A 25,209-nucleotide genomic window follows, 5' to 3' on the forward strand; every position below is an offset into this window, starting at 1 on the left:
TCAAAACTTCTTGGCCCTACCCCTGCCACACGAATGTTGGTATGTGCACCAATACGAAGGCGATATGTCAGACATCACCTCCACACTGGCACACGTTAGACAATTCATTCCTCTCAGGGGTGGAAAAAGTTAGAGGAAACACTGGGCTGGACCCCAGATAGCTCAGATGAGGGCCCCATTCACCAGGCTACAGGATTACGCTTATTCCTTCTATAGCCTAAAGTGCTTTACAGCTGGAAAATGAGAGCCATGGTGAAGCTAAGTTACTAACCTATGTGGTGAGCATAGAAATTGAGTCTCCTGATCCTGCATTACCTGACTGGAAGAATATTAACGTGCACTTTCATCTCTTTAAAACATCTTTTCTTCCCTTCCTCTCGCTTTTCACCTCTTCTCTGCCTGTGAGACCCTGAATTCTACCTTTGGTGGCACATTGTCTAACACTCCAGCATCTTGCTTTAAATTGCACAACCCTCAAATCTTTTGTTTTATCCACATATGTTAATATTATTAGCTCTGGTAAAATAGTTTGGAGTACTAAGGGATGATTTAATAGTCACGTGCCTCTCAGACACTGAAGAAACTCCCCCTCCTCAAGTGCTTTATGACCTTGTATAATTTTTCTGAAGGAAAAACGAAACATCTGCCAGGAGTGGTTTTTTTTCAATCCCACGTGGTGGAGCAGAGCTTGTATCATGAATCTGTTTCGCATATTGACAAAAAGACAGAAGAAATGTGATATTGTTTCAAATGAAAGATTTTCCTATGCTTTCCCTGTGCAATTCAAAGGGCCTGATTTTGAGACTACACTCTGATAAATTGCCACAAAAAGCAATGATTTCCCCTGGCATGGGGGAGGAGAGATATGTCAGGCAGCCAGGTGCATGCACATTAGTCTGCATGCACTTATGTTTACTGTCGGTGTTTTGTACTGAGTCCTTCTTTAAGGCATATGTTCTTTGATCTTGTGAACCAGGCTGGAATGAATGATGTCAGAGCAAATGGTAAGGCCGCTACTTGACCAGGCTTGCTAAGCTGTTTTCCCATTCTGACTCCAGACTTTCACATTAGGTAAGGCTGCCTTTTACTTCCCTTTCTCAGTCAATCTTTGCTCTCATCTTTGTACTATAATAACCCACAGAATGACCTCTGGTTCAAGCCATGTGAGAGGATAGACCATTATCCTTGTAATAGTTGTTGCTCAAATACTTTAAGAACATTGTACATAAAGAAATATGTATGCTAAGGTATCGAACTTGGTTTTGCTTTTGTTGCTTATAAAAATATAAAGCATAGGCCTGATCCTGAGACGGGCAGCTAGCCACGTATCTTACTGAAGTCAATTAGAGTTCTAGATTTTCTGCATTTTGCAGGATCAGGCTGCTAATAATGTTATTCTTGTCTACTTAGTTGTCCACTGAAAAGATTTTCTCCTGTTGAACTGCTCTGGACTCGGAATGTGCTAATCAACAGCTCAGGATCAGGAATTGTTGAAAGTTGCATTGGTTCAACGTGATCATATCCAGTGACAAGAAAGTAATGCAGATTTCTTATGAAGAAAGTAATTTTGTTTATTTCACACTTTCCCTAAGAGCTTAGTGTGTGGGGCTTCCTCTCAATTCATTCATTCCTTTTCCTTCTTTTTGTGGAAACATTCAAGAGCAGATTTTCTAGCAAGTCTGATGAGATGAGAACAATGGCTCATAAACTGGTATAAAGAAAGGAAAGGTACAACAGAAATGTACAAACATACTGCGACTACTTATCTGCTATGATAAAAAACTACTAATTTATCTGCAGCACATGCTTTACTGATTACACCCTATCATGGGAAATGGTATAAAGTCATGTGTATATGAACAATCATACCCTCTGCTTTCATTTGTTAAAGCCAATTCTGTGATTTTAAAGTCATCATTGCTTGACTTTTAACCACACAGAGCACCAGTATAAAATGGCTTTGAGAAAATCCGATCAATTTAAACAGAAAAATGTGAATGATAACTGGGAACTGTTAAAGAATGTTTTATTAGATGGCATAAAAGCCAGACACTCAAAATAAAAAAAGAGGGCTACACTGATTTAAAAAAACAACAATCTGGCTCAAAAGGAAGTGAAAGCAACTATAAAAAATAAACACAATATTTAACAAATAGAAAAAAGGGAAAGTTGATGATAAGGAATATATAGTAGATGCTAAGAAATAACATAAGGAGAAAACTGTAGCCAGCAGAGTTAAGGACAATAAGGAGCTGCTAAAACAGGGCTGGGTAATAAGCCAGAGGTGGTTTGCCTGGGTTAGCCCCTGGCAAGCTGATGGTGCTTCATTTACCTGTGTATCCACAGGTATGACCACGTGCAGCTCCCGTTGGCCACAGATCACCGTTCTCAGCCAATAGGAGCCACAAGATGTGGCATGAACTGGGACACCACTTCTCACAACTCCCATTGGCTGTGAACGGTGATACATGGCCAACAAGAGCTGCAAGCGATTTCACCTGAGGACAGGGGCGTGAATAAATCGCCAGTGACCTGCCAGGGGCTAACCCTGGCAAATTCCATCCAGCCTGCGGGATTTTATTGTCTACCCCAGCACAAAAGTATTTGAGGCACAGTGGTATTGGTCTGTTACTAGCTGGAAAATAACAGAAAATGCCATAACGATGCAGATAAGGCAGACGTGTATCATAAATGTTTTGGTGGTGCGGCTGGGAAAATTCAGATGATATAGTCCTATCACACATATAAATGCTGGAACCAGGGGGTTTGGCGGTGCTGTTGCATCCCTTAGCTTGAGGTGGTTACCATCAGATACAGGGTTTATAACTGGTTCAATGGCTCTCAGCAATCCCCATTATACAAAATATCCCAGCACCTCTGGAATGATGATGACAACGATGACGAAGAAATGCTGTCCATTACAAAAGTCATTCAGAAGACTGCTAGGCAGCAGCAATTAATATCAGATGTTTTCAGAAGAGGAGGTCTTGATAATTTGCAGGCAAGACTTTTTAAAAACTTGTCTGAGGCACTCTCTCTACCATTAATGTTTATTTTTAATGTCTTGGAACACTGGAGGAAGTTCCATAAGATTTGAAGTGAGCTAATATTGTGCCAATATTATATAAAGATAAATGGGGGTAACCTAGATAATGTAGGTCAGTTAGTCTGATGTCAGTCCTCAGCTAAATAATGCAATGGCTCATAAAGGACTAAATTAATAAAGCATTAATAGAGGGCAAAATAATTGATGGAAATCAAAACAGATTTATGGACAATAGATCTTGTCAAACTATACTGATAACTTTAAAAAAAAATGAGATTCATATTTTGGTGATATGGGTAACAGTAATAGACTTCTGCAAGGCATATGACTGTTGCCACATGACATTTTGTTTAAGAAATGAGAATGATTCAAAATCAACATGACATGCATTCAACTGAATAAAAACTGGCTGTTAAGTTTCAAAGTACAATTATAAATGGAGAATCATCATTGGACAAGTATGCTTGTACAGGTTGGACCTCTCCTTCCCTCCTCGCTGACAGCCCTAGCCATCCTCCCCCCTGCCAGGCTGTTGTGGCCCTGGCAGCCTGGACTGCCCAAGCTGCAGCCCCACTATCAGGGCTGCTGTGTCCCTGGCTTCGGCTCTGCTACCGTGGCTGCTGCAGCTGCTGCGTTTCTGGCCCTAGCCCTCCTACTGCAGCTGCATCAACTATCACATCCCTGGCCCTGCTATTGGGGCTGCTGCAGCCACTGTTGTACTACTAGGGCTCTGGCGCTGGTCCTAGTCCCAGCCCTGCCAGGCTCCAAGCCACCAGCCCTCTTACTGCCTGGTCCAAGAACACCCATGGTCCAGTTGCCAGATGAAGGAGTTCCAGTTTTGGGAGGTCCAACCTGTAGTGGGATCCCACTGGGATCAGTTCTTGGCCCTATGTTATTTAACATTTTTATTAATGACTTGAAGAAAATCATTTCTGATGAAGTTTGCAGATGACACATAGACTGGGTGGGGGGATGTCAAATGAGCTTGCTCAGCTCACAGTGGTGACTTTCCTGTCTTATAATCCGTGAAATCACATAGAAAGAATCTTTAGGGTTTGTGTCCTTAGTCCTCTTTTCTCCTATGTTTCCTAATTAAATAAGTAAGTAAAAGCTTTAAGACTTCACAAGGCTTTACAGCAGTGACATTATTCCACCAGGTGTATGGGTCATTGACTTACTGAAACATGTGGGGAAGTCTGTGTTTTCTGGGGGGAAATGTATGACTATTACTTAAAGGGCTCGTGTGAACAGCGTGGGATTGATTACCAACCTTCCCGCAAGGGTTTTTCAGCCTAAGCAACTGAAGCATCAACATGTCCAGTCTATTCAGCTGCTCCCACCAACCAAACTATTACAGGGGGTGTGGTCGATTATGGGCCTGTATGCTGCCACATATGTAAAACCTTTTATAATCGGATCAATTAAAACCACATTGGTATGTCTGAGGACACCTGCAAAGTCAAATCTATTACTATGGAAATATTGCTATAATTCTTGTTCTCATTTAAATTTGTCACTAAGCAAAATGTGATATAAGTGCAATCTGAGCCTCTGGTAGTCATTGTACGACAACTTCAGCACTCACCAGCATAGCAGACAGCTCTCATTCATGCCAACTTACATCTGTGTGGCAACCGGCATCCAGCCATGTCCCTCTTCTACCACAATCTTATCCGCACGTAGCTTTCCAACTGCTCAGAGCATTAAAAAAGATAGCTAAATCTTGACTTGTTAGGACAATATAAAAACATGAACTACAAAAAGCAAATGGCACCTGGAAACTGTCACATGACATATTGGAGAGGAAACATATTATTCAAAGAAGGTTAGTGGCCCATGACAAATGTATAAAATATAGTCTTTGGTGAGGACTAATCTAAGTGCAAAACTTTCTTCTGATAGGCCTGGAGGTTGGATCCCATTTTATACCCTGATGACAAGGTTTTGTGTCTCAGAAACTCTGAATGTGTTCCTGAGACACTCACAAACTACATTCCAAAGCAAGTCCTTCTCATGACAAACTCAAGAGGGACCAGCATGAAGATGACGTCTCCTGGTGTCTCCTGGCAGAAGTTGTTCCCTGCAGCAGGTATGTTATAGTGATAAAGAGCTGCAAAGCTGCTAGAATCTCTATATTGTCATGTCTGCCTCATGTTGTTATTTAGGATGGACTCGTCTGTAGCTTCCAGTTAGGGTTGCAAGATGTAAAATGTCCAGTATTTTCTGTTTTTCTCCAATAGAAGGCCTCTTGGAACATTCTTCCGCTGCCGTGTCTGGTGAGGGCGGGGGGATTTAAAGGCACCGTGACACATTTTTTTGCACAGTTTTTTTTTTTTTTTGCTCAACAACTTTGGTCCCTGTATTCTTTTTTTTTTTTTTTTTTCTCCCCACCATGTTCGGTATTTTTTGTGAAACTATCTGGAAACCCTGCTTCCAGGACTTGCAATTTTTCCTTCTCTGGGTGCTGAGTTTTCATGTCCTACTGCCGTTCTACCATTTTTGTTCAGCTCTTAGCCAAAACAGCAGTTTTTGTGGTCTAGAATCATATCTTGTACTCAATCCTTCTATGCACTTCCAGCTGGGCAGTAGTGTTCTAACAGACACCTCAGGATGAGATTTTTCTCTAAATTCATTTTCAGTAATGTTTGTAAGCTGTACATAACAGAAATTTTGCATTTTTAGAATGTGTTTCCATTATTTTAAATATAGTCTCTCAAGCTGAAAGCAACAAACCAAAAGAAGGTGCTGGTACTAACTCAAGCCCCATGTCTCCCTGCCAACTTTTGTGGATTAACAAACCCATTTTCCTATTTTTAAAATGTTTCACTCTTTCCCCTAACCATACAAAACACTATACTAGAGCAGAAGCCAGAGTGTTAATACAAGGGAAACAATTAAATTGACTACACGAGAAATTCCGTCTCATGTACAAAAGAAGAAAACTGGGGGGAAAAAAAGAGGAAAAATATTTCTCCCCACCCTCAAATCTCTTTCAGCTGTAGCATTCTTAGTGCTTATCTTTAGTATATGGTATATCAATGCTGCAGCAATCAATTCACTGGCAGTCGATTTATCGTGTCTGATTAGACATGATAAATCGACCTCCAGGCGCTCTTCCATTGACACCAGTACTCCACCAGGATGAGAAGAGTATCTGGAGTCAATGGGAGAGCAGCCCCCTCTGACCTTACTGCATGAAAGACCCCAGGGTAAGTATGTCAACTTCAGATATGCTAATCATATAGCTGAAGTTGCATAGCTTAGATTGGCGGGGACAGGGATGGCGGTGGAAGGTGTAGTGAAGCCCCAGGCCTTATATATTCCTTTTAACAATGGTGAGTAAAAGTCTTTAGGCAGAAGGGCAAACTGTAACTTGGTGACATCTCTTTTGCGTCTCAAAAGAGGTGTCTGAATCACTCCATTCCTTTAGCTGTCCATTCATGACAAATGGGCAGCAACAACAACCTCTCAGGAAACTCACATTGCTCCCCAAAGTGTGCAACTTCATAAAGAAATGCTGATAACTTATTTTTTGGCTTTTGTGTAACCACCTGATGAATGTCTAGGTCACTTTGTAAATTTCCATACTCTTATCTGAAGCCATCAAAGAGTTCACCTTTCAGTATCCGCCTGTATCTGTTTGGATCAACAATCTAAGGCAAACAAAATTCAGCAGGTTTTTCGGGCTTGCAATCTCCAGCACTCCATTAACTCACCTTGGTGTTGTGAAAAACAAAGGCGATAGTGTTGGTCTTCCAGAAGGGCAATATCTTATCTACTCTGAATGCTCAGCAAGACAAATTACATTTGGATAGTTAGTTATATTTGCAATTTGCCCTAAGGTTCCAACTGGACAGTGTATTCTTCACATTTTTGTCTACTAGTAATCAGCCACTTTGTACCCCAAAGGCAACTGAATTTCACTTGTGGGCGAAGTCATCTACACAAACAATTTTATATATATTTGCAAAGTACTCTAGGATTTTTTCTTGCTGTGTTCCTCTAATTTAGGACCAGCTAATTTGGGGGTAGGCCTAATCTGCACATACACACACACACACACACACACAGGCTCTGAGCCTGAGCCCTGCTTCTGTTCATACAAATCAATCTGACGTGAATCACCAAGCACCTGGTATGATGCAGGTGAGAGCCAAAGTAAAGCTCCTAATTCAAACTACTGTTACTCCTTCTGCAATGAGGAGGAGTAGTAATGGTAGTTCAAATTAGGAGCTTTAATTCGAACTACCTAGCCCGTGCCGCGTGTAGCCGCGGGCAGGTAGTTTGAACTACCAGGCATTTTAAAATGGCGGCGCCCGGGAACATGCAAATGAAGCCCAGGATAGTTAAATCCCAGGCTTCATTTGCAAGTTCGAATGACTACATTAGCCACCCTCGTTCGAACTAGGGTGGAAGTACCCTAACATAGCAAAGACTCAAGAGCAGGCACCTTTATTTATCTATTGTTTTTCTCTAGCCCCCGCCTCCATGATAGTAGCTGAGCATGGCACAGATAAATAAGATCAGTGTGCCAGGTGAATTCCATGCACTTGGAGAGGAGGAGGCCTCCTTACTCAGTCCAGCTAACTAGAACAGTGCTTAAGTGTCTCAGATGACGGTTGCTATTTGCCTATCTCACGCACACAAACAGCCAAAGCCTTCACTGTGGACATTTGAAATGAAAATGACACATATACCCAACCTCCAACCCTCCCTAGGCTGTTACAGTCTTCATTTACACATTTTCTATACCACCATGGCTAGTCCTTTGTATCTCCACACTTTGAGTTAGGATGAGCTGCAATCCTGGACAAGCTCTATGCTCCATTTAGGCCCTAATCTGAGTCTGAAACAGCATGTAGGCCATGGGCTGGCCTTCTGCACAGGAGTAAATTTCAGTCCTAGGGCTTTGCCATGTATCCAAGACAAAACAACAGTAAGACAAGTAAGCTAACAATAGTGCTCTGCAGGACAGAGTCCTCATCCTGATTACTTGATCACTGATTTCCCTCTCTTGATACTTATTTTTCATGCAAAGAGAAAGCAAGAAAACTGGTTAGACCTGGCTTTAATGGCTATTTTGGAAGAACATAGCTTGGATTTCTTTCTACTTTCCTGCTATGGCCAGACTGGTGCTACGTAAGATTAGCAACGAGGGAGAGATGACAAGCTATAAAGATAATGAAAACCAAGTTCTGCCTTTACTTTCGCCCCCTGTAAACCCATTAAAGCCAGTGGGGTTGCACGGGGTAAATGTATGGATACAATCTGTCCCTCTACAATCTGTTATCTGTTCTATACTTCCAGAAAGAAAGCAAGATAATTCGTATTCAGGAAGGTGAGTCTTCAATGAACATCATCATAGCTTTTCTCACTCTGCACATCATTCATAGTTTACCGTAAAGGATCGCCCTATCCCAGGGCCTTTAGTTCAGTCTGGGAATTCTTTTTGGGTGCTTTTCCCTTTCATTTCTTACTTGAAAGAGAGTCCAGCTATCTCAGATGTATTTTAATCTCAGCCTTTAATTGTGGCAAAGCTAAGAAAACTATGGTTATGGGCTAACTCAGACATTTCCCAATGAACCCTTCAGCTGAAGTAGACTGTCCTTGGTCTCATTTTAGCCCAGACTGAAACCTTGCCATCACATGCACCAACTTATCCTAAGGGCTGAATTTTGCCTTCTGAGTTCCATTCTATTTTCACCCAGAATGACCCCATAGAAGCCAGTGGAGTTACTCCAAACTTATATTTGTGTTATCGAGAGTTGGGTTGGGGCCTCAGCATTGGAAAATAGACAAGCGTGCACGAAGACCTGTGTTTGGGATGGCGTTATTTTGATGGGCATTTCTTAGGTGCTGCCACCTTGAATTTATTTTAAAAATATAAGCTAAAAACATCTTGCATCTTGAGGAGTGCTGCTCTCTCCTGTCATGGGACTCATTCAGGGTATGTCTACACTACAAAGTTAGTTCGAACTAACAGACGTTAGTTCGAACTAACTTTCATAGGCGCTACACTAGCGCTCCGCTAGTTCGAATTTAATTCGAACTAGCGGAGCGCTTAGTTCAAACTAGGTAAACCTCATTTTACGAGGATTAAGCCTAGTTCGAACTAGCTAGTTCGAATTAAGGGCTGTGTAGACCCTTAATTTGAACTAGTGGGAGGCTAGCCCTCCCCAGGTTTCCCTGGTGGCCACTCTGGCCAACACCAGGAAAACTCTATGCCCCCCTCCCGGCCCCGGACCCCTTAAAGGGGCACGGGATGGCTACGGTGCCCGTGTCAGGTGCAAGCCTGCCAGCACCCAGCCAGCAGACCCTGCACCTGGCACGGATCGAGCCAGTCACCCGATGCCCCCCAGCCCTCCCCCTCTTCCCGGGAACAGGCTGGCGGCTCCCGGGAGCTTGCTCGGGACCGCAAGAGGCGGACACCCGCCTGGGCTAGTGCGGACATCGTGGACCTTGTCCACAATCTCCGCACTAGGCACAGGAAAGTGGCCGGCTTGGGCAGGAGAGCTGCCAGCCTGGCCACCCAAGAGCAGGTGTGCATGAAAATCAAGGGGGTCCACTGAGACCCCCGACCCTGAGCCCTGAGCTTACAATGGCCGTCCTGGGTCAGACAAAAGGTCCATCTAGCCCAGTAGCCTGTCTGCCGACAGCGGCCAACCCTAGGGACCCTGGAGGGGATGGACCGAAGACAGTGACCAAGCCATTTGTCTTGTGCCATCCCTCTCCAGCCTTCCACAAACCTTGGGCAGAGACACCACTCCTACCCCCTGGCTAATACCACTCCATGGACCCAACCTCCATGACTTGATCTCACGTCCCTTTAAACTCTGTTCTAGTTGTAGCCTTCACAGCCTCCTGCAGCAAGGAGTTCCACAGGTTGACCCTTTGCTTTGTGAAGAACAACTTTCTCTTACTAGTTTGAAGCCAGCTACCCATTCCTTTCCTTTGGTGTCCTCTAGTCCTTCTTTATGGGAACTAATGAAGAACTTTTCTGTATGCACCCTCTCCACCCAACTCCTGCTTTTAGAGACCTCTATCCTGTCCCCCCTCCGTCTCCTCTTTTCTAAGCTGAGAAGTCCCAGTCTCTTTAGCCTCTCTTCATATGGGACCTGTTCCCAACCCCTGATCATTTTAGTTGCCCTCCCCTCTCCCAGTCTCTCTCTTCCCCTCTCCCACCTCCTTTTCCCAGTCTCCCCCAGTTTTGTTCAATAAAGACAGATTCCATTTTTGAACACACGTGTCCTTTATTTTGTACATCAAGAAAAGGGGCTAGGGAAGGGTAAGTGGAAGGAGGTGAGGGAGGAATGGGGCACGAGCCCCCGATGGGGAGGACTGGGCTGGCTCTGTGGGCTTCTCGGGGTGGAAGCTCTCCTGCAGCCCCCCAATTGCCCCCTCTTCCCAGATGGCAACCTGCGGCAAGTGCAGCCAGGCTGATGGCTGAGTGGTGTGATGTGCCCAGTGTGGGCACTCTGGGCACTCCAAGCCAGGACTGGTTTTCAAGCGAGGCACCCCTGAGAACTGTCTGTCCGGGGTGGGGGTTGGGTCCCTTTAAGCGCAGCCCTCGGCTAGCCTGAGACAGCATCTCCATGCTCTAAGTCCTACTCTGATGCCCTGCCGGCACTGCTTCCGGCCATCCTTAAGCCCTCTTCAGGGTCCACTTAATGTGGACATGCTAGTTCGAATTAGCAAAACGCTAATTCGAACTAGTTTTTAGTTCTAGACGCGTTAGTTCAAATTAGCTTAGTTCGAATTAACTAATTCGAACTAAGTTAGTTCGAACTAACTCTGTAGTGTAGACGTACCCTCACTTAGTGCTCTTTGATATTCTGTACTGTTAGTTTCTAGAAAAGTAACTCTGGGGTAATGAAGAACATGCACTTTCCACAATTCTCACAGAGTGCAATTAGGTCTGGGAGGAGCCCCATGAGACTACTTCAGAGGTGAGTCCAAGTGAACTGAAAGGATGGCAATTGGTATAATGTGCACATTCTTCTGATCCTATCAGCATGAACTGTACCTCAATACAACTCCTACTCTCGACTCACTTAGACTTACTGATACCTGTGGACGTTTTCGCTGAAACTGACCCTCATATAGCTTGGGATAATGCCATTGAAGCCAATGGTATTTCACCAGTGCTGAAACACTGTAAATGAGTTTAAAATCAGGCCTGCTGAATCTGAGTGAAAGAAGTCTAACTTCTTTTCAAGTTCTTTGTATTGTGCACACCACGCTGGCATCTGAGTATATAACGGAGTCTAAATCCATGTCTACACTACACAACCTGTGCTGGCATAACTTTGCTGGCATACCCCCTTGCATAGACACAACAGAAGGCAGCGTTCTGCTGGCATAGTAAAACATGTTAGTTATGCTGACAGAAGCACTCATTTGTTGTTTATCCTGGGGATTTTACTGGCATAAACCAGTTACGTTGGTGGAGGTGCATGATTTTTTCACACTCCTAGCCTACCTAGATATGCTTGCAAAACTTGATATGTAAATCAGGCCTAAGATGGGTGGAGGTCACATCTGAGGAATCTGGGGAATGGCAAGAAAGAAAGATTGACTGTGTGAAGAGATAGGCTAAAGAAGGCCTTCCTCTATTTTAATTGATTTCCGATTCTCAGCTTGTTTCTTAAACCAAGTTGCACAATAGTAAGTGGGACTAAAGCTATATCTATGCCAGATGCAGGAAGTGACAGTCCAGCCTGTGTTGCTTCCAACATCTCCCATTGCCTGGGAACAGCAAACTGCGGCCAATGCGAGCTGCGAGTGGCTATATCTGCAGACACTCAGGTAAATAAAACATCTGGTGGCCTGCCAGGTGCTAACTCTGCATGTCTGGCCTGTGGGCCCCTTATTGCCCACCCCAATCTATACAAAGGTTCTGAAGTGTGATTCTCTGCTTATGCAGGGTGTGTCTACACTGCACCCAGAGCTCGAAATAAGGTACTCAATTAGAGCTATGCAAATTGCATAGCTTATTTCGAGTTAAAATTGCATAGATTATTTCAAAATTTGGTGCTGTCTGCACAGCACTTATCTCAAAAATAAATTGCTATTCTGAAATGTCCCTTCTTGTTCAATGAGGTTTACAGAGATGTCAGAATAGCGAGCCCATTATATTTCGAAATAATGGGCACGCTCAAAAGACATGCAATAGCTATTTTGGGATACCTCCGGTACCCCAAAATAGCTGCAGACTCGTGCTATCTCTCATCGAGCTAGTGTGCATATAATTAGCAGCATAACCACAGGTAGTGGCAGCGAAGGCAGGCGGAACCATGTTGAGTACATATCTGTTGGCATCAGGGGTGGATCAAGAGCTGGAAGTTGAAGCAAAAAAGAGAAGAGAAATGTGATTACGTAATGCCGCTGGCCTACAGAACCACCCTGTAAATGATTTCATTCAAACAGGAATTCCGGATTTTCCCTTGATAAACTAAATAGATTAAAAATGATACACACTTTACACTTCCCTTGTCTACTCCACCATCTGCCCTAGTACCGCAACCAATCAACATTCATAAAATCAACCTGGAAAGTCCCAAAACATTATAGATTACAAAACAAAGAAAAAAACTGAAAGGAAAACCTGAAAATTACCCCATTTGTCACTGAATTTACCTCGTCACCCATGCCTGGTTGTATTTGAGTGTACATCACCATTGGTGACATGAGTCTTGAAGAAGCTTTAAGCCTGACTGCTTCAACCAAAAGATTTTTCTTGCAGCAAAGCAATTCCAGATGCCTTGCCTCCTGGTTGACATTATCTGGTAACCAAGAGAGACTAATTTATTTGCTTTGAAATGAGAGAGATGACATTAAAAAGAATCCTCATTAATTGTAAAAAGGCAGCCTGCTAGGAGGAATTTTTGTTTTCTGCCAAAATCTGGAGTGCTTTCTATTACTGCAATACACATGCATGAGTTTCCGGCAAACATACTAACTCAGCAAGAAAGCTGTCTGTAAAATCAGTACATGTAGCAAAAGAAATTCTGGTGACAGCATCATGCATTTAGTCATAGTCACAAGACAAAAGAACCCAGAAGGAAGTTGTCTTAAACGCCTTCTTTACCAAATGCTTCAGAAAGAGACATTAATATTTTTCCATACAATAATGAGGATTATTCTTCATTGCTTCCATCCATGATTTATAGCAGTGATGGGCAACCGGTGGTCCATCAAGTTTCTATGTATGGCCCCTGTGGCATTTTGTTTATCACTGCCCATGCGCAGATTGCCAGATTCTGTTGGTTTCTATTCACATCATTTTCCTGCCAGTGTTACTAAAGTGACACACACATAAAGCAAGGGCACCGGAAGTGAGATGCATGCTCATTGCACTCAACATTGACTGGGAGAGCCATGTGCTCTCTCTGCATCCAATCAAAGCATTGCTACACATCAGTCGGCACATCCCACCAATTCTAGGTACGCCAATTCTAGGTACTCAAGCACTACTCTATCCTGGGAGACCGTCTTGGTTACAACAATCTTCCAGCCCACTGAAATAAGAAGGCCACGCTTGCAGTCCACTCACTAACCTAGATTGTCCATTACTGATTTATAACTAGGATCTTTTGTAATCCTGAAGATTACAACTCCTGTTAAATTACAGTGGATTGGGATTATCTGTTACCAGGCAATCACTGAGCAATGTATTTGAAGACTGTACCTGGAAATAAAGAATGAAAGGCCATTAATTAATTAGAAATCATTCGTTTAGCTGAAGTGTGGGTCCAATCCTGTAATCTTTCCTTACACCGAACTTGCATTACCGGCAGCAGAGAATACAGTACCAATACACAGTACCATGTACAAGATCATCCCTCCCAGGAGACCTGAAAGTAGTAAAACTGCAGCCCTTTCACATGGATATATATTTCAAGGGACATTCTTCTCAGACTAGCCACATTCATTTAAAAAAGCATCAAGATTTCTCATCGAGAGTACACTAAGTATATGGTAGGTTTTGTTTTTGTTTTTTGCCAATGCTTCCATTTCTAATGTGAGCTAGCCAATGTGAGGAAATAAGCAGAAATCAAACTGAGATGATCCCGCTTAGCACACTGGTATTTGTCTAGTGCAGGGGGGCCATTGAGAGCAAGCTGGAAATTGAACTCAAAGGCTCTAGAGTCTCTCATTTAGTGAGTGATTACATCATTCTCAGTTCCTTATTCCCTGGCATGAGTATGTCACTCCCTGAAAGAACAGTCTTATATGAATACTTGATTATTGCTAAATCACATACAGTGCATGCCATTTTTTCAGGACTCAACTTGTTCGTTTGACCTTGTATTTACAGAAAAAAAACAGTTCAGGTCTAGCAGATCAATGCAGTCTGGAAAGCATTACCTGCCATAGGATACAAAATCTTCCATATTACTAAAAGCTAATAGTCCCCAATGGAGCTGCACTGCTGTACATTAACATGGTGAAAATGTACAAATGCAGCTTGGGAACTCTAGGTTCTAACACTCAGGAAGTTGCTATTTCCATGAAGGGCTGCTTTTTCTAAAAACATTGGTTTTGTTTTTGTTTTCCAAATGCACTTACCCAGATCACAGTCAAAGGCAAATAGATTCATGTACTTCCTCAGGCATAAGTACAACCCAGATTGATAGTTTCCATAATGGCTTCTCTCTGCAGTAGTTATTAGCCTTCCCTGTCTCCTTCAGGGATGCCTGCCTCTGTTCTGATGGCCCCAGTGCCTTCTCTCCACTCAGGCTTCTTTGCAACTGTTGACAATTGACAACATGAGGAAAATAAAGACAAAGGAAAGAATTCTTTCCAATACACACAATAAATAGCTTCTGCAGTCCTCAAAGTGCTTCATAAAGGAAGATACTATCATTAGCTCCACTTTGCAGCTGGGGAGAATGGGGCAGAAAGCAATTAAATGACTCACCCAAGGTCAGTCAGCAGGCCAGTAGCAGAGCCTCGAATGCAATCCAGTTGCATTCCAGTGTCCTATTCACTGGGCCATGCTGCACTGGCCAAGGTAATTGTGTTTAAAAATATATTCTGAAATAAGGAGCTCTGCCTCCCACAAGCCATGGCTTTTACTGCTAATCACTTTGGCTACATCTACATTGGCATGATCTTGCACAAATACTCTTTAACGCAAGAGTTCTTGCGTTAAAGTATTTGCAGAAGAGAACGTCTACACTGGCATGTGCCTTTGCGCAAGAGATGTGCTTTTGCGCAAGAGCATCCGTGCCAGTGTAGATGCTCTCTTGCGCAAGAACGCTCCTATGGCCATTTTAGCCATCGGGCTTTCTTGCGCAAGAAATTTATGTTGCCTGTTTACACTGGCCTCTTGCGCAAGAACAGTTGCGCAAGAGGGCTTATTCCTGAGCAGGAGCATCATAGTTCTTGCACAAGAAGCCCTGATTTCACACATTAGAACGTCAGTGTTCTTGTGCAAGAACTCCCCGCCAGTGTAGACAGGCAGCATGTTTTTGCACAAAAGTGGCCACTTTGGTGCAAGATCGCACCAATGTAGACACAGCCTTTGAATTTGGAAGGCCCCCTCCAGCCAAGGATTTTAATAACCAATGTTAGAAAAGGGCTGCAAGCCAAATGTCAAACAGTTCAGCCCAGTGAGTGTTCAGTTGAAAGCCTGCTTTCCTAAAAAGCATCAGGAACACGGAGGCTATGTCTACACTCGCAGGTTCTTGCACAAGAACAGCTGTTCTTATCCAAGAACCCGCAGAGCGTCCACACTGCCCGCCCGTTCTTGCGCAAGACGATTTACAGTACGGTGACAGAAGACAGGGCTTCTTATGCAAGAGCTACACTCTTTTCTAACAAGTGTAAGCCCTCTTGTGCGAGAGCTCTTGCGCAAGAGAGCAGTGTGGACCCATGGCAGAGGTTTCTTGCACAAGTAAGCCCTATGGCTAACATGGCCAACAGAGCGTTCTTGTGCAAGAGAGCGTCCACACCGCCATGGATGCTCTTGCGCAAAAGCACATGGCAATGTGGACATGTTCTTGCACAAGAACCTGCCAGTGTAGACATAGCCACAGTGGGCCTGGCTCTCCCTCCACTCACACTAGTTTTGAAGCAGTGTAACACTTGGGGCATTTAGGGAGTTACTTCTGATTTGCACCCGGCTGAGCAACACAGGTGGATCAGGCCCCAATCTGCTCTCTAAATCCGCTTTGGTAGGTCATTTCAAAACCAAAAAGCTTGATCTCTGAGGGCTCAATCTTGGAAGGGGCTGAGAAATTCTTAGGAGGTGCTGTGCACCGTCAGTTCTCACTGGTTTCAATTGGAGTTGGGAGCAGTCAGCACTATTCAAATAGGTTGTTATTCTTCAGAATCAGCCTTGGAGTCCCTGCAAGCACTCTGCCAGGCCTTCCCTATGCTCCCTTTCCTGGGAATGCATGGTTTCTCTCCAAGCATGCTCACATTTCCTCCAGCCTTGGTGATTCTGAGTATTCACTGTCCTGAGCAAACAACGCTATTTCTATGCACTGAGGAGAGCTGACTCCTCTGACCTGGCCCAGGTCTGCAACACCTGTGCCCCCATTGCTCCCACAGGGATTTCTTCCTGAATATTGGATCAGGATCAATGAGACTGTCCAATTTGTGCCTGATGTCCATATGGTTGCTATACTGTAATCAATGCTTTTAATTTCTAAAGCTGCAGAGCAAAACAGCAACTCCAGTATAAAATCCAGAACATGCTCTATCAGACACCAACACAGGCATTTTTGTTTGGTCTCAGGAAAAAAGCTAGCTAGAATATTTTGCATTGGTGCTCACTGCATCCCTCACTTGGTGAAATGACTGCTCACAAGCAAGTTGTCCTTTTGGTTTCTGACTGTTTATTATTCTGGGGTTAATACACAGGGGCACCTCCAAGCAGAGCTGCAGATCAATTGCAATTACTATTGATTGTTTTGCAGCCAGGAAACCCCAAACACTTTCTATTGTGTGTTGACTCTGCCTCCACTTGGTTGGCAACACTTTTAGGTCTGAGGTTTTCTTCCAGGCAAACAGGTTTGGTAAATTGTGACACTTTGTATTTCTGTACTGAATTATCAGGAACAGAGAGTGGTCAGGTTGGAAAAATGTAAGTACCTTAGCACACTGGGGTATTGTGTGGCAAGTTGTTTTGCTCTGTGTGCCACAACTGACATAATCCATGACATGACAGTTCTTATTTCTGTATCGTTCTCTAACTGATGCTGCCATGTTGCTGGCTGGAGTACTTGTTTTTGGAAAGTGGTACTTTTGAAAGTCACATCCCAGCTTGCTGTTTGGTTGACAGTGCATAGCTAGGTATTAGGTCACTCCAATGACAACCCCACACGACAGTCAGCGATATACAATATGGCACCTAAACACCATTTTTAGAACTCATCCAAACACTCAAAATCTCCAAATTCTCCACTTACTAAAGAGAGAAAGATCATTACTTTTTTACTCTATTAATTCACATTATTAAACACATTTAAATCTAAAAGGCTGAATTGCATTAAATGTGCTTTAATGTCTTTGATATGTTTTCTAGCACCAACCTTTGACTTTAGGGAGCAAATCTGCACTCCGTTACAGGGATTCTTCTTCCACGCACTCATGTTATCAAAAGCACAGTCCAGCCAAAGGGGTTTCAAAATCTATCCACATTTTCATGCCAATTTTTAAAAAAATTCGCTCATGTTGCCAGAAGTGCCAGTGACCACACCTGCAAGTCCATAGCCCCTCATTTCGTTCAGCCAGATTGAGCAACCCTCTTCATTGCATGGCCTCTAGATAGAATCATAGAACCATAGAGCTGGAAGAGACCTCAGAAGGTCATCAAGTCCAGCCCCCTGCTCTAGGCAGGACCAACCCAACTAAATCAACCCAGCCAGGGCTTTGTCAAGCTGAGACATAAACACCTCTAGGGATGGAGACTCCACTACTTCCCTAGGTAACCCATTCAAGTGCTTCACCACCCTCCTAGTGAAATAGTTTTTCCTAATATCCAACCTGGACCTTTCCCACCACAACTTGAGACCATTGCTCCTTGTTCTGCCATCTGTCACTACTGAGAACAGCCTCTCTCCGTCCTCTTTGGAACCTCCCTTCAGGAAGTTGAAGGCTGCTATCAAATCCCCCCTCACTCAAGGAGGGGATAGCCCCTCCTTGAATCTGTGAATCTCCCAGGGTGCAGTTACACTGCACCTCAAGATCAAAATAAGCTACACAAGTTGCATAGCTTATTTTGAGTCAATTTTGAAATAGCTTGTTTCATAATTTGGCACTGTCTATACACGCACTTATTTAAAAATAAGTCGCTATTCCAAAACATTCCTTATTCTTCATGGAATGAGGTTTACGCGACATCGGAATAGTGAGCCCGTTATATTTTGAAATAATGTGTGTTTTCAAAAGACACGGAATAGCTATTTCAGGATACCGGAAGTATCTTGAAATAGCTCCACTGTGTATACGTAGCCTCACAAGGTAAACCAGGGCTCAGATGGGTGAAAACACATACAGGAGCCTTCCAGGAGATCCCAAGGGACTATGCTGGAGACTCAGTGAGTGGCACTCTGTCCTCTGAGCCAGGGCAAGGAATTGGGGGTGAATTGGATTGATTCATGATGGGCCCATTGGGGCTGTCCTTTTGTGCTCTGGAATCTAAGCTGTCATTTTAATACAAATCAACAACAGGACTGAGGTCTCTCCGCCTCATGTTTGTTGGAGACAAACTTCAAATGATGAGTGAAAAGGAAACTCAGTGATCTGTCTGCTCCTCCAGCCAGGCTGAAGCCACTGCACTATGAAAGGGATGTGACCTTTTCCCTAAGCCTTTCGGTGGATTGTCATTGATTCAATGGATTGCAGGGCACTGAGTCACTTTAGCTGCTGCCTGTATGTTATACCCAGGGAAGCAAACAAAACCGCTGCAAACTTCGGAGCAGGTGCTGCTGGGGAGGGGACCATGTCTTCCTCCTCTCCACGTGAGAGAACTGCTAATTACTATTGTTATGTGTTTGTTTTACAATAGCACCTTGGGGCCCTCCTCATGGACCAGGACTCCATTCCTCTGGCTTGAAGTGGTTTCCATCACACACAGGGCTTACAATTTGGTTCAGTGGCTCTCATCCCTGCTATACACATTCCTTGCTTCACCACCCTGACTCCATCGTGCTACGTACCATGCCATGCAGCCTGCGACAGAGGGAATGGTGTCGCCCCATCTCTTTGCTAGAGGAGGAGAAACCTGGATGGACGCTTCCCTCTGCACATGGATTTGGGGAGAGGTGGGAAGCCCCATCTGGCCCTTTCTTTCAAAAGCAAATGATCTTCTGCTGGAAGTTGCCATAGCAACGAAAAGCAGTGCAATTATTTATGCCCACTTCATAACTAGTCCTTCACCTTCTCGGCTGCCATTGCCCAGCGTTAGGCAGTTTTCACACTACCGCCCCAAATTCAAAAGAACCAATGTGCCCTGGCTGGCCCTGCTCTGACAGAACTACGGAGGGCTGGGAGGAGGAGACAGTACACCCCCAGACACTCCTATGCCCTTCCAGCTTGCCCCTTCCCGCCACCACACACTCTGCAGAGCAATGTCAATTGCAATGCAGCACTTAGGGAAGGACTAGTTGATGTTCACACAACCCTGGCAGGGGAGGTTCAGCCATCTAATTGCTGGCCTCCACTGGCCTGTTTCTAATCTAGCCCCGAGTGCACATTTACTGGAAAGCTTTGCAGCAGGCTCTTTGCTTTGCACACAGAAATAGCTGTGGTGATGGCTGTGGTGAGACTTGTCAAAGCATGTTCGACAGATAATTGCCTTCCCTAGCTGATTTCTGAGAAATAATCCACATTCATAGAAACAGCTGATCTAACTTCTGCCTTCTCTAGCAGTAGGTGACCAGCACTGGACAGAAAAAGATCATTTTGCTACATATAAATTTCCTGGATGTCACTGTGGTCCATTGAGCAGAAATACACTGTAGAGCCTCACATTTACCCCTTTGCCTAACTGCAGGAACATCAGTTTCCTGAGTAGTGTTTTTTAAATCTTGGCTCACACAGGCTTCTTCACCTGATTATGATGCTCTCTGTAGTTTTATGATCCTGATATTTATATCCAGAAATACTCACAGCCAGATTGGCAGCCTGTCTCAGACCACGCATGCTTTCCATGTTTGCATGCTTATTTTTCACACAAAATTGGCCACAGTGTGTTCCCTATGCTCCATCCACAGTACTTTTAACCAGAGAAGTCTGCCTGTAAGAGGCCATGCTATGACAGGATTCAAGAGGGAGCAACATACAGAGTGAGGGACATGCTCTGTTATCTCACTCACTCATGACAGACGATTTAGATCCTCAAACTTTTGGAGACTTTATGGGGATTTTTGTTTGGCTGGTTTTTGAGCTTTTGGAGATGGGGGAGGTAGTGGCAGAATGGAATCAAAACAGAAAAGAGAAGGAATTAAATAAAAAAGTCCCCTTTTGATTTCAGGGAAATTTTACTTAAGGGGGATTCTGGTTTATACTGTTGCAGCCATGTCCTGAAGTACATTTAACAAATAATCCCCAGGCCTTGTTTACGGGATCAGAATATTATTTAACTCAAAATGGTTACTGTACTGAACAGCTAAGCTTTAATTCAAATATTCTGATTTTAAATTAAAGAGGAAAGAAACTGCCGGGCCATGCAGAGGCATACATAAACCCTTACACTTTCTTGTCTGCCCGAGCAAAGACATCCCACAATCTCATTCATCCTACTTAGCAATGTGCCCCTTGTCATCATCCTGCCAACCTCTCCCCACCAGGCTTCCACCTATTTTACTGAAGGAGCGACTGTGCACAGGGAATGCCCACACACCCGAGAGCTAACAGGGCAGGGAGCCCTGGAGGCCCTGTGAGAGCACAGTGGTGTCCAGGGATGAGCAATACGAGCAAGAGCAGGAGCCTGCTCTTACTGAGATCAGTAGCAAATTGCTCACTGATTTCAATGCACTGAGCCTGAAGACATGGTGATATTTTATGTTAGTTTCTTTTCACTTGTTCACAGCTGCAGCGTATAGAACACATAATATCCTTTAAAACAGCCTGTGAGCCCTCAAGCAGCTTCCAGTGGGGTTCTGTGCTTTAGAAGCTGCCAGAATCCCACCGGAACATACAGGTAGATGGGCCTTGTGTAACCCAAGAACCTACTGGGTGTGGTTCACTGTCCCATGTAGTGGCACTTAGACCACTTACAGAGAGCAAGAGAATGAGTTTCCTCTAGAGCCTTAGCTCAGAGCCAGCTGGTTTTATAGCTCCAGCTGTAGCAACACAAACACTAAGCTCCAGCAGTCCCAAGTTTGGTTCCACCTATCAGTGCTGTATTCAGCAAACAGTTATTTGGACTCCACTGTATCTGCATGGCTCAGTCACATCATGTTTACTGTGCAAAGAGCAAACAACAGAGTAACCCCTTTCTCCTTCCTTTCTAGGTGCACTGTGGGTGTGTGCATAGTCATCTGAGGGGAGACAGAAGTGGCTGTGTTGCTGGCAGCCAGTTTGGAGAGTCTGAGCAAAGGAGCCTGCCAAAGCAGAACTATTTGCATGGGCACTGTGTGGTTATTGAAGAATAACTGTGGTGAGCCTGCAATTCCGCCTCTCTCTAGCTGACTGGCAGGCAGGGTAACCTATCAGGGTGCAAGAGTTTGCATTCTGCAAAGTCAGACACTGAGCTCCAGACTTCAGGGAATTGCCTATCTGAAGATAACTGCACAGTTATGCTTCTGTGAGAATGGACTGTTCGCTGCATGCTGCTGGGCCAGCACAGTGCCAGTGCAATATTATGGGTGGTAATTTCTACTAGGATTTCATTCATTTTGTTCATTGGGCAGGGCTGCAGCTGGTTTTGGCTCACCATCCCTGTTGGTGCTGTTTCAGCCCTGGTGAGCTCACATCCTCCAGCATTTGCCCTTTGTCCACTCCATCCTGAAGTTCTGCTTTGGTGTCTGCCTCTGGAACATGAGGAAGGCAAGGTTTGGAACACTCTCTGCTCCAAACTGAGCTGATCTCTCTTTTCTTCCTATGCTGGCTGCTCCTTGCAGCTGGCCCAGAAAATCATGGCAGTCAAAACTCTATTGCTAATGAGTGGAGGAGTGTTCGCTTCCGCAGCTCTCCTGAATGGTAGGGGCAGCTGTTACATTTGAACCCAAACTTCTCCAGGTTTTCAAGCACATTATATCTTTTAAATGCAATTAACCATGGCCCACATTTACATAGCTTTGAGTGGCCTCCTACCTTGTCCAAAGTGTAGCAAAGGGGGCCCACAAAGATTAGTTTTAAGCAAAACTAACCAAAATAGGCAAGTGCCTGGGGTTTTTCTGCTTTTCTTCTTTTGCTCTCCCTTTAAAACTCCAGATGTGAAAAATAAATATTGAAAGGTTATCCTTTGCGTCTCATGATCAGATCACAAGTTAGCATGTGATTCCAAGAAAAAAAACAAGTCTTTGTAGCAGATGGTAAGTACAACTAGTAAACTGTTAGTGCTTGTTGTACCTGGATGTTTGCTGCCAAAGCTGGATTCTTTATGCATCTCTGAGGCAAGCAGAACTCATGATTCATCAGGATTTAATTCTAATTAAAGCAAACTGCACACAGAGGAGTTCCGCTGTGGATTTGCATTTCTAGCAGTTCTGAACAGAGTGTGAGTAGAACAATAAATAGAAGCCTTCAGTCATTGTTTTATAAACAGGCTTCAGTTGCATGAATGGCAAGGGCAGGTTTTGTCACCTTTTAAACCACATACTGAACAAAAGGCACCTTTAATCAGCATTTCTTCTGGTAACATCTGAGAAAACAATAATTGTATTTTATAAAACTGACTTTCCTTATGTCCCAGCCATTCAAGATCCAGTAAAACAATTAATAGCAAATTATAAAAGTATAATTAAAATATTGCCATCCAACACAGCAGACAAATAGAAGGCTGCCCAAGGAAAAGAGGAAGGGGAAAGCTTCTTAATATGGGGGAACCAGTGTTCTTCCCATACAGCTGACTTCTGCCAACACAATAAAATTAGGTGTCAGAAAAGCATGTGTTGTCAGCTCTGCACAGATTGCACAAGGGATTTTTAGATTTCACTTGGGACTTGTGGTGAAGTTCTGTTTTCCTTTTAGACTTTGAAATCTCAGCACATTATCCAGAACTGGAAACCTCCCTTCTTTCTAACAGCTTGTTTCAACTTTCCTCTAGACGGGTCTTTTAGAGTTCAGGACTGAAAGTTCAACAACTGCTTTCTAATTTTCTACAGTCTGTAACACATCATCAAAGTCAAGATAAACAACGACCTGATAGTGTTTAACCTGAGTTACAGTCCTGTAATTCCATTTTGAAATGGTTGGTGGTGGATCCATCACTCCTATCCCATCCCATCGCTCTGCCACTGAAGCACACACCCAATACATCAGGCCACAAGCAGTATCCCAGGAGGAAGCATTGCCTAATGGTCAGATCACTGGACTGAGACCCAGGATTCTATTCTATGTTCTATCACTGGTTTACTGAGTGACCTTGGAGAAGTCACTTCACCACCCTGTACCTTAGTTTCTACATCTGTAAAGGGTGGGGGGAATAATGCTTATCCCCTTTGTCAAACTTGAGGCCTGTAGATAGTGTGGCTGTAGACTTGTATTACCCAGAATTTACAATTAGAATGAATCTCTGCTGCAATACGAGACCGTCGCAATATGAGGTCCACAAATGTGGATTTGCACTTTGCACGACCATGATCCAGACACCCGACTGCAGTGACCCCAGAGAAAGGAGAACTTGCTGTTCTATGGGCAGGAGACTGGCTACTAGCCTCCTCCAGCTGAAGTCAGTGCTCTGTTCCCCATCCATTGTGATCAATAACCAGTATGCTGTACAGGAAACAGATGGCAAGGAGCTGACCCAATGACGGAGAAGGATGAGGCAGCTGTCCTCAAGGCTACGGAGCTCACTGCTGTTGCTCCCAAGAGGAGGCAGCATAGAGCACTGATGGTCAGGGACTCTCTTCCAGGTATCCATTCGCCAGCCTAACATGACATCCTGGGAAGTGTGCTGCCTTCCTGGAGCTCACATCCAAGCTGTTATGGAAAGGTTGCTGAGACCCATCCTCCCCTCTGACCACTACCCATAGGACCAGTCAGGGCGACTGCCCCGGGCCCCATGTTTTTTGGGACCCCACGCTGGCTGCCTCAACAATCCTATGGACGGGAGGGACCTGGGAGATGACAGAGGTCTGGCGCAGCGATGGCAGCAGCAGGGATTGCTTCCCCACATACACACCCCACGCGACGGGGTCCAGAGTGGCCCGACAGCCTGCTCCTCCCTGCCACACCACCCTCTCCCAGCCAGCTGTGCTCTGCTTCACCACAGCAGCAGGAAGTAAAGCGCCCCAGTCTGAAAGTGCCCCACTTCCTGCTGCTGTGGAGAAGCAGGGTGTAGCGGCTGGGAGAGGGAGGTGGGGCAAGGCGAAGCAGGCTGCCAGGCCACTCCAGCTTCTGCTGCCTCAGTGAGGGAAGGCCAATCCCTGCTGCCATCCCATGCCAGGCCCTATACTCCCCTAGATCATATTGCTCAGGGGAGGGGCTAGGAGCGGAACAGGATAGGGCAAAGGCAAAGCAGGGGTAGGGCTTACGGGCAGAGGTGAGGTGGAGCAGAGGCAGGGCGGGGGTAGGGCTTGCAGCCAGGAGGAGGGTTGCTCTGGCCCCTAGGGACGGCACTGCCACTGTTCCATGCAGCGTATCGACATGGGCATTAATCATACTGCCATTAGGACCCTGTGTAGATCAGGGACTACAGGCCTGTGGGAGTGAGGGTAAAGGGCCAGGCAGGGATATACTCATCCTGGAGATGAATTCATGGCAGGATCAATGGGAGGGCTTCAGCTTCTTCAACTTTTGGATGCTATTCCAGGAAGCTGGGAAGAGATGGGGTCCAAGAAGGCTAGAACAGCATCTGTGTGCACTGACTCACCAACCCAGTGAGGAGGGCTTTGAACTAGGTTCCCAGGGGGCATGTGACAAAAGCCCACATGTAAGCATAAAACCAGGCCCCTTTAATGGAAGGCTGGATGTTAAGGGGGATGTGGACAATTACAGTAGACTCATAGGAGCTGTGAAAAGGAAATCAATGGTCAAATCTGCTC

General features: G+C 44.7%; 1 long non-coding RNA gene across 5 annotated transcripts in view; it reads left to right on the plus strand.

Annotated features, from left to right (window-relative positions):
- The window catches only part of LOC142818318 (uncharacterized), a 40,471-nt gene extending 18,605 nt beyond the window's left edge, over nucleotides 1-21,866 (plus strand). For 2 of the 5 annotated variants that reach the window (XR_012895776.1, XR_012895778.1), the window contains exons 2-5: nucleotides 977-1,071; nucleotides 1,411-1,536; nucleotides 4,949-5,135; nucleotides 21,514-21,866. This is a non-coding gene — a long non-coding RNA (uncharacterized LOC142818318). Of the gene's footprint in view, nucleotides 1-733; nucleotides 1,072-1,410; nucleotides 1,537-4,948; nucleotides 5,136-21,513 lie in introns of those variants that run through there. The other 3 variants (XR_012895775.1, XR_012895777.1, XR_012895774.1) reach the window with 2 other exon arrangements.
- Nucleotides 21,867-25,209: the final 3,343 nt, after the last annotated feature.

The sequence above is a fragment of the Pelodiscus sinensis genome, chromosome 14, assembly GCF_049634645.1.
Source record: "Pelodiscus sinensis isolate JC-2024 chromosome 14, ASM4963464v1, whole genome shotgun sequence".
Taxonomy (NCBI): Eukaryota; Metazoa; Chordata; order Testudines; family Trionychidae; genus Pelodiscus; species Pelodiscus sinensis.